The sequence below is a fragment of the Amia ocellicauda genome, chromosome 10, assembly GCF_036373705.1.
Source record: "Amia ocellicauda isolate fAmiCal2 chromosome 10, fAmiCal2.hap1, whole genome shotgun sequence".
Taxonomy (NCBI): domain Eukaryota; kingdom Metazoa; phylum Chordata; class Actinopteri; order Amiiformes; family Amiidae; genus Amia; species Amia ocellicauda.
Window position 1 is genome coordinate 10361370 of NC_089859.1, and position 11338 is coordinate 10372707.

Genomic DNA, 11338 nt, shown 5'->3' on the forward strand with positions numbered 1-11338 from the left:
ACATTTAAACTGATAGAGCAATTTACATGAAAACCAAGACTTGAACCTATTATGAGGATGGAAGGTCACAACTGTCAAGAAAACCTGAGGAAATGTAAAATTCTAAGTTAATTTAATGATTAAGAATTTGATTTTTTTTTGTGAAAGTAATTATAAAAGTTTAAGGGTGCAAATCCATGAAGAGACCAAAAATAAAAAGTTTAATTTGTGTTTTTTGTTTTTTAATTTCCTGTGTTGAATAAATGATTTATGGATGATGGTTTTCTATTTTGATCTGCATAATATTGGAATGGGGGGAAAAAAAAAAAACTTTTCTATTTTAAGGTTTATTAACATACTATTTGAGAACAAGGTATGAACATGAATCAAATCAGTTAAAACTGCCAATTAATATTTCATATGCACAACTTACAAAACCTTACAGTGCATTTTAGAGGCACTGCATTTTAGTATTAAATAATATATAAAGATTTCAAACTCTGAGGAACCAGAACTTTGAAAAATGGTGGAGAGGGAAGTGTTTTAACCTGGATAATCTCTGGAAAACTTAAAAAAATATATATATTTTCCACAAATGTAGCATTTACTGAATTAATCGTCTGAAGAAGATGAAACCTAGCTATTTTATATTTGCGATCACATTCCATTATTGAATCTCTGATGCTACTTAAATGTAAACTATGCATTCTCTATTAATTCAGCAATGATGTCATTATCTTGATGTCATTATGAGTTGAAATGCTATAGAAAATTGACTCTACACACTACACCCCAATTATCCTGCTTAATAAAATAGATTGACAACAGAATTTCATCAAACATTGCTGGATGAAGGCAAACTGAATTGTATAAGTGATGCAATTAAAGCCTTCCAGACATTTCTTTGGAATGAATGAATGATTTCCTCAATATGGTCAACACATTCGTTTGACACTGTAGCTCTACTCACTACTCCAGTACACCTTGCCCTGCATTTCACAGGGTTAGGATACATGCCACCCCAAGTCTCATGTATCCGTTTGAATTGATTCATGCATCACTTCAACCCAGTCAAGTAAGGCTGAAAAAAATCCATCAGTTCAGACAGCACAGACTGTGCCTGCACCCCCCACCCTCCCCCTACCAGGCACTGGCATGGAATGCTGATTTCACCATCCTTGAAAGGTTTCAGTGAAATTCAAGGCCCAAGACTGGACTACCCAGAGCGATTGAAATGTTTTGAAGACAGAACATTAATGCTCGTCACAATTGAGATATTTAAAATTCCCTTTTTGTGTATAAACTGATAGCCACATTAACATTAAAATGGCAAATAATATACACCCTACACAGAGCATTCAATACCATTAATATGCATTAAGGGAACAGACTACAGCTCTACCCACTGTTCATTTTAATGTACATAAGACAGAGATTATATATATATAATACATATAGGGGTCTAGGTAGGTCAGTTGGCTTGAGCACAATGCTAACCCCACCCACTCCCATATATTAACTGCCTCAGCCACTTCAACCAAGAATGAAAAGACCTTCAACCACAAGGGGATCAATAACTGTCAGAAATTAATGGATGGATACAAATATGTTGTTAAGAAAGACACGCTTCTTTTAGGCAAGAACAAATTTGAATTCTTTCTACTCATCATCAAAAAAACATTAACATTTAAGGGAAAAATCTTCCTTCTTTTACCAGTTTGAGGTCTATTTTTATCCTCCCAATCCCATGTTGGTACCCTATGCCAATGAATTCTCTCTTTAGTAAAAGGAAAGAAAAAAGTGTTAAAATGCTGCGGAAACAAATAAAGCATAGAACACTAAAGGGTTCTAAAGGTTAATGAGGAATTGATAAGCTGAACCTGTGCGTTTCACAAGCTCGTTTAAAGAGGACCAGGTACTTATAGCCCCCCCTCGTAAAAATGGCACAAATCAATAGAGTAGCATTTCTCTTAGACACATGCTATCTTAAACACACAGATGTTCGGCTAAGCCTTCTGGATTTCCCCATCTCACTGCACACCAGCACAGCTGACTAGCCTTACTCGTTTTAATCAATGCATGCTATTGACTGTTGCAATACCTTGTTGTCCTGACAAATACAAACACTGCATCAGTTCTTTTGTTATAACCCACCGCTAATTGTCTCAACTGCAACTATTTCACAAGCAATTTAATAAGATACATAAAAACATAGTTCTATATTCTGAAGCTCTAAACCATTCAAAAACCGTGGCATAAAACAGCAGCACTTGGATTGCACCTCATTAGTTTTGGCAGTTATACGAGCTCAGGTGGCCATACAAGCAGTTATGAAAACCGAATGGCACAATCATTTTAAAAACAAATTAAGCCCAATGTTTAAGACCTTGATCTAAATATGAAGCCTCCACTTGCTTTCTTCTTCCATTTCCAAGGCAAGAAAAAGTCTCCATTGTTTTTATAGATTTATATTTATCACATTCAAACATTTTGCCTAGGGAAATCCAAACTGAACACTGATCTCCATTTCATTATTTTATGTAACAGCAAGCGAGCAAAATTCTGCCGTTTACCTACTTGAGTCAGTCCAATACGTACGAGTATATCATCGTCTGAGCCCATGTCCAGCGAAAACAGCTCTCGAGGTCATTCACTCTCAGTGTACTACTCAAAGCCTTCCAGAAACTTCATTGACAGACCCTGAAATGTTGCCCCTACAAGACCACCAAATTTCAATGCCTAGGTCAAGCAGGGCTTTGTTGTGGAAGGAATGAAGAAAGAAAAACTTGACTTGTAAACACTGTATATTACTAACTGTAAGAGATGCATGTTATATATACAACAAACAAGCAAGAACAAAAAAACATCTATTTCTGCTTTCAGCATTTGGAAATCAATGTTAGAACAAAAACAATGTAATGCAAATGTCAGTAGTTATAATCATAAAAGTTAAAAATGTAAAGTGTGTAACATAAGCAAATTGGATACAGTATAAAATTTCCAATGCACAATTAAGCATACATTTTAAAGATAATAAATCTTGTCTTTTGTTCATAGTATGATTTTACAACTCTTCTACAAAATGTCAGCAGCAGGAACCTGTGGATTTTTGTTCCCCTAAATCTTTGAGTGACAGATAAAGGGATAAATAACATCATCTTTAGATTAGTTTCCGGTTCTGAAGCTCTTGTCAGGTCTTCCCCCCAGCTATCATTTAAAATTCGTGAAATGAATTTCAAGAGGTTAAAGTTAAACTAACTAGACGTTTTCTGTCAAAATAAAGATTCTGCATTCATTTTACTGTGCCATTTATTTGCATAGGACGAATGCTTTCAAATTTGCAATGGAGGATTTGATCCATAGTGGGAAATATTGGCAGGTCAGTTTTACCCAAGTTCAGTATTTAGCCCCAAGTACTCAAGTAGCCTTAAGGTATTTTATAAACATGGTTACACTTAATGCATGTTATTTCTATGCTGCACATGAAAATTGGATCTTATGGTCAGCAGCTAGTATTGTTCACTTCCTTATTTCTTTGTAGGACTTATAGCCTGGTTTATTAAATAAGAAAGGCATTTCACGGGCAGATAGTAGTATTGCTTCTATGCTACTGTAGGTACATTCTAAATTATAAGTCTTCTTTTCAAAATTATTATTGTAGGAAATATTTATCTTTTGCACATTTGATTTAATAGTTTGTAAGTCGTTTTTAGTCCTGAATGGCAACATCTCAACAGCATTTTCTCCTGTGGCCATTACAGTATTAATTAATATAATGTGAATGGGCTTTGATGTTTTTTCCAGTTTCAAAAGCTATACAATGGAGAGGCTGTGGCAATCATGTAGCTTGCGACAAAAATAAATGTACCGAAATACTCTGTCACTGTTCCATTATTTAATAAATGAAAACGCACGCAAAAGGGTTGTGAAAGTGTACAACATTCAAGGTTTTGAGCCATGCTTCCAGATGTAATGAAATGCCAGTCTGGGCTGAGAAACATAGGTCTAGGCTTGGTCACAGACAGCAGTTCAGAGAACTAATGAGGACTGACTTCCCCAGCTATAGCAAAAGATAACTCTCCTGAGCAAGGTGTGGTAAAGTCCAACAAATATAATCTCACACCTAATTGCTGGGTTCAGTGGGCTCAGTAAAATGTCAGTTAAATAATAAAACATGTCTGGTTTATTGCCTGAAGAGATTAATGCATACAAATGTGCATCATCCATCTAATGAATTTAAACAAACACATAAAGAAACATTCATGCACTGTTTGTTGGAGCTGAAACTGAAGCTTAAGCAGTTTTACAAACAACCACAGAAGTCAATCATAAATTGCTGCACCTGCCTTTGTTGGGTGCGTACGATGACACATCTCTCTACTCGCGTTTCTAGGTTTTCTTAGTTTACAAAAAAAGATGAAAAACGAAGACAGTGATAAAAAAAAAATAGCCCATTCTATCTTGGCTAGTGGATTTTTTAGTGGATCAGAGCATGCATTTAAATAATAACAGATAAAAACTATTAGGGTAAAATGGAATAAGGTGTTTGTGCATTGTTATCAGCTGTAAATACAAGCAGTCCTCTTTGTCACCACAGGGAGTTATTTGGTGTGCCAGGGGTTTGTCAGCTGTAAGAAAGCACAGCCTTGGAGGGATTATGTACGGAAAGCAGAGAGGGATAAAAGACTGATATCCCTGTGAAGAGCATAGCTGTGCCATATGGGAGGGAAGAGTGCCTTAGATAGCAATTTTCTTTCCTAAAGAACATGCAGGGCACTTTTAATGAAATGTGGCCATTCCTGAAAAGAACTGCTTACAACAGTAAATACATGTGTAATCATATGACAAAGGAATAATCTTCAATCATTTTAGGAGGTCATTCTAGGAGCCAAAAGAATGTCCCTAAAGCTCAATGAAACTGTATAAAGGCCAGGATTTTACCACAATATAATAGCCAAGACAGGATTAAATGAGAATGGAAATACTGTAAATGATAAATATAGTATTTGAGTTAATAAAGAGAGTTAATTTTTAAGACCTTTGTGTAGTAGGAAATGTTTCAGGGATGCAACGCAGGCTTAACTTGAAGTTAGATGATTTCCAGGCCTTAAGAACCACATACACTTGTAATATGAACCTGTAGTTTATAACACTTTAAATGGCTGAAACTGCTGATCAGTAGGAGGCTTAGTCCCTTGACCAAAGATCCACTACAAATGACCACTAGAGAAGAGTGGTGTATGTCCAGTGCTTAAAATATGTTTCTAATATGGCAATTTTATCCAAGCATCTAAAAGAGTCACATTTTCTTCCTCTTGAGTGGTTTCTAGATAGCTCCTGAAAGCAAGGCAAACAGATTAAATATGTGAAAACATAGTCTGTGGAATACCATCAATCTGAATGGTGTAGTATACAAAGTAAATCTTAATTAACCTATTTTTAGCCTTAATACATATTTTATTAACTTGCAATGTATATGTTCTGACATTTTGGTGAACATATAGTTTCACAGAGCATATCAAATTAGTTAATATTTTTAAATCTGGAAGTATCCCTATATAAAGCTTTAGGTGATGGGGATTAAAAGTTGGAAAATCCATCCTTATATAAAGCCCACCCTCTCCTCCCATCTGCTCCCCTAAAACTATCTTAACCTAGACTGCCCAAGAGCTGCACTATACAAAGGGAGACTGTTGTTCCTCAGCACTGCTTTCACAAGGGAATTGGCTCCTTCAAATAGCTCTTGGAAGCAGCGCTCACAGGATATCTTTTCACATTGCTACATTAACATTAACTTAACTACCACAGACAAATTTAGATGATAAAATCAATAGTCATCAACATTTATTTTATAGTCTTTATGGAAGCCAAACCATTTTATTTTTATTTATTTTTATTTTAAAGACGGTCTAAAACAAAAGCGGTGATTAAAAGTACTGGTCTACATTTGTGAAGTATACTAGGAACAGCAGCCAACATCCGTCACTTTCCTAATGAACAATATTTAAATTAAGACTCCTAAAAGCCGAATGTTCCTGGAAACATATTTCTCGAAGTAGAAAGCAGGGTCTTGTTTGTGCAACTCCTTGGTACAGCATGCATCCCACACACTTTCTACAGTGTGCAGCAACCAGGCAAGGGAATGAACAAGCTGTTGGACAACAGTAGTAGATATATTATAACTGGTGTTGCACACTGCGCCCTACCATGCCACTACCACTGGAAGCATCACTGATCGAAAGGAGACAACATCTGAGTTTGCCTGGAAGTCATCAGAGGAGAGCGCAACAGGTCCACCAAACCACTCTGACAGAAAGCCCTATAGCAAGGTGCAAGAAGTCAAAATCAAAGAACTGACTGCATATTAGAAATCCAACAATCATTAGGGCACTCTGCAGCACAGCTCAGAAAGTAATGTATATTCTAAATGCATTGTGCAAATCAAAGAACATATGCATTATTTATTTCTTATTGGTCTAAGCAGTGAAATTATAATCATTATTCATTGATGCAGTATCTTTGCAACTGTCAATAACATACTTTAAATAAGCATCACTCTTTTGTAAAAGATAGACAGATACATATATAGGTGTGTAGATAGACAGACAGTCAGAAAGCTATTAAAGAAAAAACATTTAAAAGTTGCAGGAACGAATGGAGAGGTGCCTTAGCTTAGCAGTTTAAGTAAGTTTAGCGTATGCCAATAATTTTGATGCCTAAGTTGAATAAGACAAATTGCACAGATCGCAGGCTCGTAGTATAGGCAGTTAAGCTCAGTGCTCAAACTGTCCCTGTGGAGGAGTCTTATTTCCTTCCCCAGAGTAATGAAAAGCAATCAAAGAGCTGAATAGTCTCCCTAGAATTTTTCCTTTCAGTTTAATTACTCTATGCAGCTTCTCAAATTAAAAAAAAAAAAATGAAAACTGCAAAATCAAGGTAAGAAATGGCATTGGAAGAGTCCAGAGCAAAATGTTTTAATGTTTACATTTGTCCTCTTGTAATTTTAACATTTTTGGGAGTGCAACATAGTAAGAAGACACACTCCTTCAGTCTGTTTTTGAAGACAAGGGAAAGTTAACCAGGACTTTCTTCTCAGTTTGCCTGGTACCCATAAGTAGCTGCAGTATCCACCAATCCCAGTACAGGAAGGTTAGGCTATGTCACAGAGTATAAGGAGGAACACTAATATAAATGTATAAACATGTTTATACATATGTTACAAACATGCTGTTGGTGTGTAAAGAGATGTTTTGTTTATTAAAATACTGGCATGGGAGCTTTTTGTTTAAATACATCTTGACTAAGACAACACTCAACATACACAGGGACATTTACCTTAGGTACAGGGTTATTTATAAAACCTCATTTATGTGGATGACCTTTTATATAATTGTTGAATAGGTCCTGAAACTGTGATCACTTCATTCAACATGCACCACAAACGCTCAATAATAGGAATTTGGAGTGATGCTGCTCTTTTCGAGACTTATGCCATGAAACAAAGGGTTTAATTCGATTGTTCGTAGTGAAATTGGAAAGAAACGCTCATGAAGACAACGGCAGGTGCAATTAGGTTAGTAATGAGAGGACTACTCAATAAAAAGACAGCAGATACCCTTTTATAATAATAAACAAGTCATTAACGTATTATATATATATATATAACATACACACACACATTTAATTGTATGCTTACTGTGCACCACGGGCATGATTATACTTTTATCCCAGCAAAACACACAACAAGCCACAAAGGATAGTGTTAGTCAGCAGGTACAGTACAGTACAGGCCTCAATACAGTACAAAAATATAAACACAGTGCAAAGATGCTCTCCATAAATAATGATATGCTCCCCCTTGCAATACGACTCTGGAACTTACTGCTAACATTTGCACAATATAATTTAGCACAGGATGGTACTCAAAATGGCAATATAAGTGTCAATGACCTGTAGCATTCGGAGAACACTCAGCCTCACACCAATAAGTGCAACTGGTTTAGATCCGGACAATGGATATCAGCAGGGATGCACTCCCCAATGGTGGGCTTCGGTGGATACCTTTTTTGTGGAAATCTAAATTAAAGCACCTGTTTGTTTGCTTGCCAGCTACCCTGCATAACTTGCTGTATTCAGGCCCAGGCAAAATAGGCCCTACCAACCAAACTGTTTATAAACTGTCTAATTTATAACAGAAGACCAGCTACAACAAAAGGTTTATCATTTACTTTTTCTTGGATATACAATGTTTTCTTTAAAATCACTGAAAACTATTTAACATCAGGCTTCATGTACTGTGTCAGTATATGTTTCTCAAAATTTCCCTGTATTGACAACAAGGCCTTCCTGGCATATATTTCAAATTTACTATTACAAAAATCACTATAAATGACATTGTTTCATACAGACAGCATCCAATTAATTTCCCTACATGTGATATTGTGAGAAAGTTGAGGAGGGTATTTGCTGCATGTTACACTATCACCCTTCAGCCAACAATAAACCATAAATAAAATACATAAAAAGGCTGCCAACTGAGATGTATTACAGTTACCTTCTTTAGCTTCAAACTGGTATTCAATATTAAATTTCTCTCCGCCTACTAAAAAAAGGCAAGGAGCACCTGTGAATGAAAAATCTATCACATATCCAACCCTGAGCATTCACTTCAGTTCAGACACAGTTTAGTTTGAAGTGGTGCACATATGATGTACATCAATCACAATGTGTTCAGCCACTGTGTGAGACAAACAGAAAATAAATCCTTTTTAAAACCATGCTTGCTCTACGTAACTAGGACTTAAAGAGGAAAACTCTAAATGTTGTTCAATATTAAGATCAAAGATTTGGAGGAAAGGGTTCAGAGAATAAAACTAAACTTTTATAAGACCTTTTGTCTTCTTAACCGTTGCAAAATAAATGTTTGTGAACTTTGTTATTAGTTTACAATTCTAGAAATAAACGTTAAAGATTCCAGTCTACACTTGTAGGGTTATATACTCTACTGCACTTAATCCTTATCATAAGTTTATTTCTCATGGTTCACGTTTTGCAGCATCCCATCAAAGGAGAGGGAGAGGGTGCTAATCTGATAAAGATTGGAAACTATCCTCCAAATAAACATGCAAAAGCAATAAAATGTCTCGGCAACATATTATTATTATTATTATTATTATTATTATTATTATTATTATTATTATTATAACAATAACAATAGTAGCAGTAGTATTCACATTCTCTCACGTGGTGTTAAAATAATAGCTAGCACTAGCAATAGCATAGCAAACATACAAATACAAAAGCTGCACTGTACACCTTGCAGTTTGGCAATTCCTGCAACGTGGGGAGCAAATATGAACTGGAAGACCATGCAATAAATAACAACTGTGCATTTAAACCACACTTGAAGGAAACTTCCACGTTTCTGACCCACACACAGATAACCAGTGAAACAAATATCAGAAATAAGAGAATCCATACATTCTGCCACAGAAACCGTCCAATCGACTCCAGCTCACTTAAAAAGTAAATGAAGTTAGCTGCAATAGACTACAAAACCTGCTTTTTATAATCCAGGGTTTGAGTGTGCCCAGCATGAAATGAAGCATCCTGTAGTTCTCCTATTTGGCAATGATTATGGCGATGCATAGTTGGAAAGTAATGCAATCATCATAGTAATGATCATAACAGCCACCACAATAATAATCATCATAACAATAACGTAAATGCAAATGCAAATGCAAAAGCCAGCGAGGACTGCCTTAACTGTCTGTGCAAATGGATGGAGATGCTGACAACTAAAACATAAAAAGGCCTTTTGTGGTACATGCATGCAGCTGTGGTGTGCAAGTGCTGGGTATGCGAGCTCTCGCAGGAGAAGGCATTTACTCTCAATGGCACCGCATTATCCGACTTACCTCTCAATGCACCCAAACTGCGCTCCTTCTCCCCGTCGCCCGGATCCCCCCCCTCACCCCTCCTCCTCTTTTAACAAAATGGGAAATTTGTCTTTTTCCTTAATGCAGCCACTTCTCCATGTTTTTTCCTCTCCCCAGCCTGGACTCCCAGTGTCAGCAGGTGGACGCGCCTCTCAGTGATGGAGCCAGAGCTTCTCTCTCATCACCGCTACAACAACTCCATTTTTATTTCACAGCAGTCTTCATGGTCCGCGAACCCAGCGAGGACTTTAACCATTTCATTTTCCCCCCGCGATGTCCACGTTTCGAGGTGGTGTCATGTCTTATGTGCTCAGATCCCTAATTTATGGCGCCCCTTCGGCTGTTTTCCACCATCTACAACAAGGTGCTTGATGCTGCCATTGTTACGCCGTATCTTTTTTTTTTTTTTTTTTTTTTTTTTTTTTTGCAGCTGGCCCCCCCTCCTCCTCCTCCTCCTCCTCCCCCTCCCGACGAGCTCTCTCTCTCTCTCTCTCTCTCTCTCTCTCTCTCTCTCTCTCTCCGACCTGTCGTGCAGAGCGCGCCCACCCCGTGCACGCGGATCGGGGGCGCGCGCGGGACGCACAGACTGGATGCTCGCGGCTGCGGTCCTGTGACACGAGCGCATGCAGGCCACTGACACGGCCCCAGGACATAGACACACAGGCCTGAGTCGCACTACCCACACACTGCCATCTCGGCAGCGCCGGCTATTCACAGGACTTGGATAATATTCAGTTGTGGGCCGACACCTGGCAGATGAAATTCAACGTGGACAAGTGCAAGGTAATACAACCAGGTAACAAATGTCCACTATAATTACACTATGGGAGGAATAGAACTAGATGAAGTAACGCATGAAAGACCTAGGAGTCTATGTGGACTCCTCACTTTCTCCATCCAAACAGTGTGGGGAAGCAATAAAAAAGGCAAACAATGTTAGGGTATATTGTCAAAAGTGTAGAATTGAGAACAAGGGCAGTGATGTTCAGACTGTACAATGCACTAGTTAGAGCTCATCTGGATACTGTGGACAGTTCTGGGCTCCACACTTCAAGAAAGATATCGCTGCTCTAGAGGCAGTTCAGAGGAGAGCAACCAGACTTCTTCCAGGTCTGAAGGGAAAGTCCTACTGAGAGACTGAGGACCTGAACCTTCTCACCCTGGAACAGAGGAGACTATGTGGGCACTTGATCCAAGTCTTCAAAATCATGAAGGGCGTCGGCCACATCAAACCAGAGGAGCTTTTCCAGATCAGCAGGGACACACGCACCCGGGGACACAAATGGAAATTGGGCTTCAAGGCATTCAAGATGGAAAACAGGAGACACTTCTTCACACAGAGAGTCGTCACAATCTGAACAAACTCCCCAGTGATGTGGTTGAAGCTGACAATTTAGGAACATTTAAAAATAGACTGGATA

General features: G+C 37.8%; 1 protein-coding gene across 2 annotated transcripts in view; it reads right to left on the reverse strand.

The window, feature by feature from the left end:
• nexmifb (neurite extension and migration factor b) overlaps window positions 1–10319 on the reverse strand; it is a 103533-nt gene extending 93214 nt beyond the window's left edge. For both annotated transcript variants that reach the window (XM_066714954.1, XM_066714953.1), the window contains exon 1: window positions 9897–10319. The gene's annotated coding sequence lies outside the window, so the exon portion shown is untranslated. The remainder of the gene's footprint in view (window positions 1–9896) is intronic.
• Between the last annotated feature and the right edge of the window lie 1019 nt (window positions 10320–11338).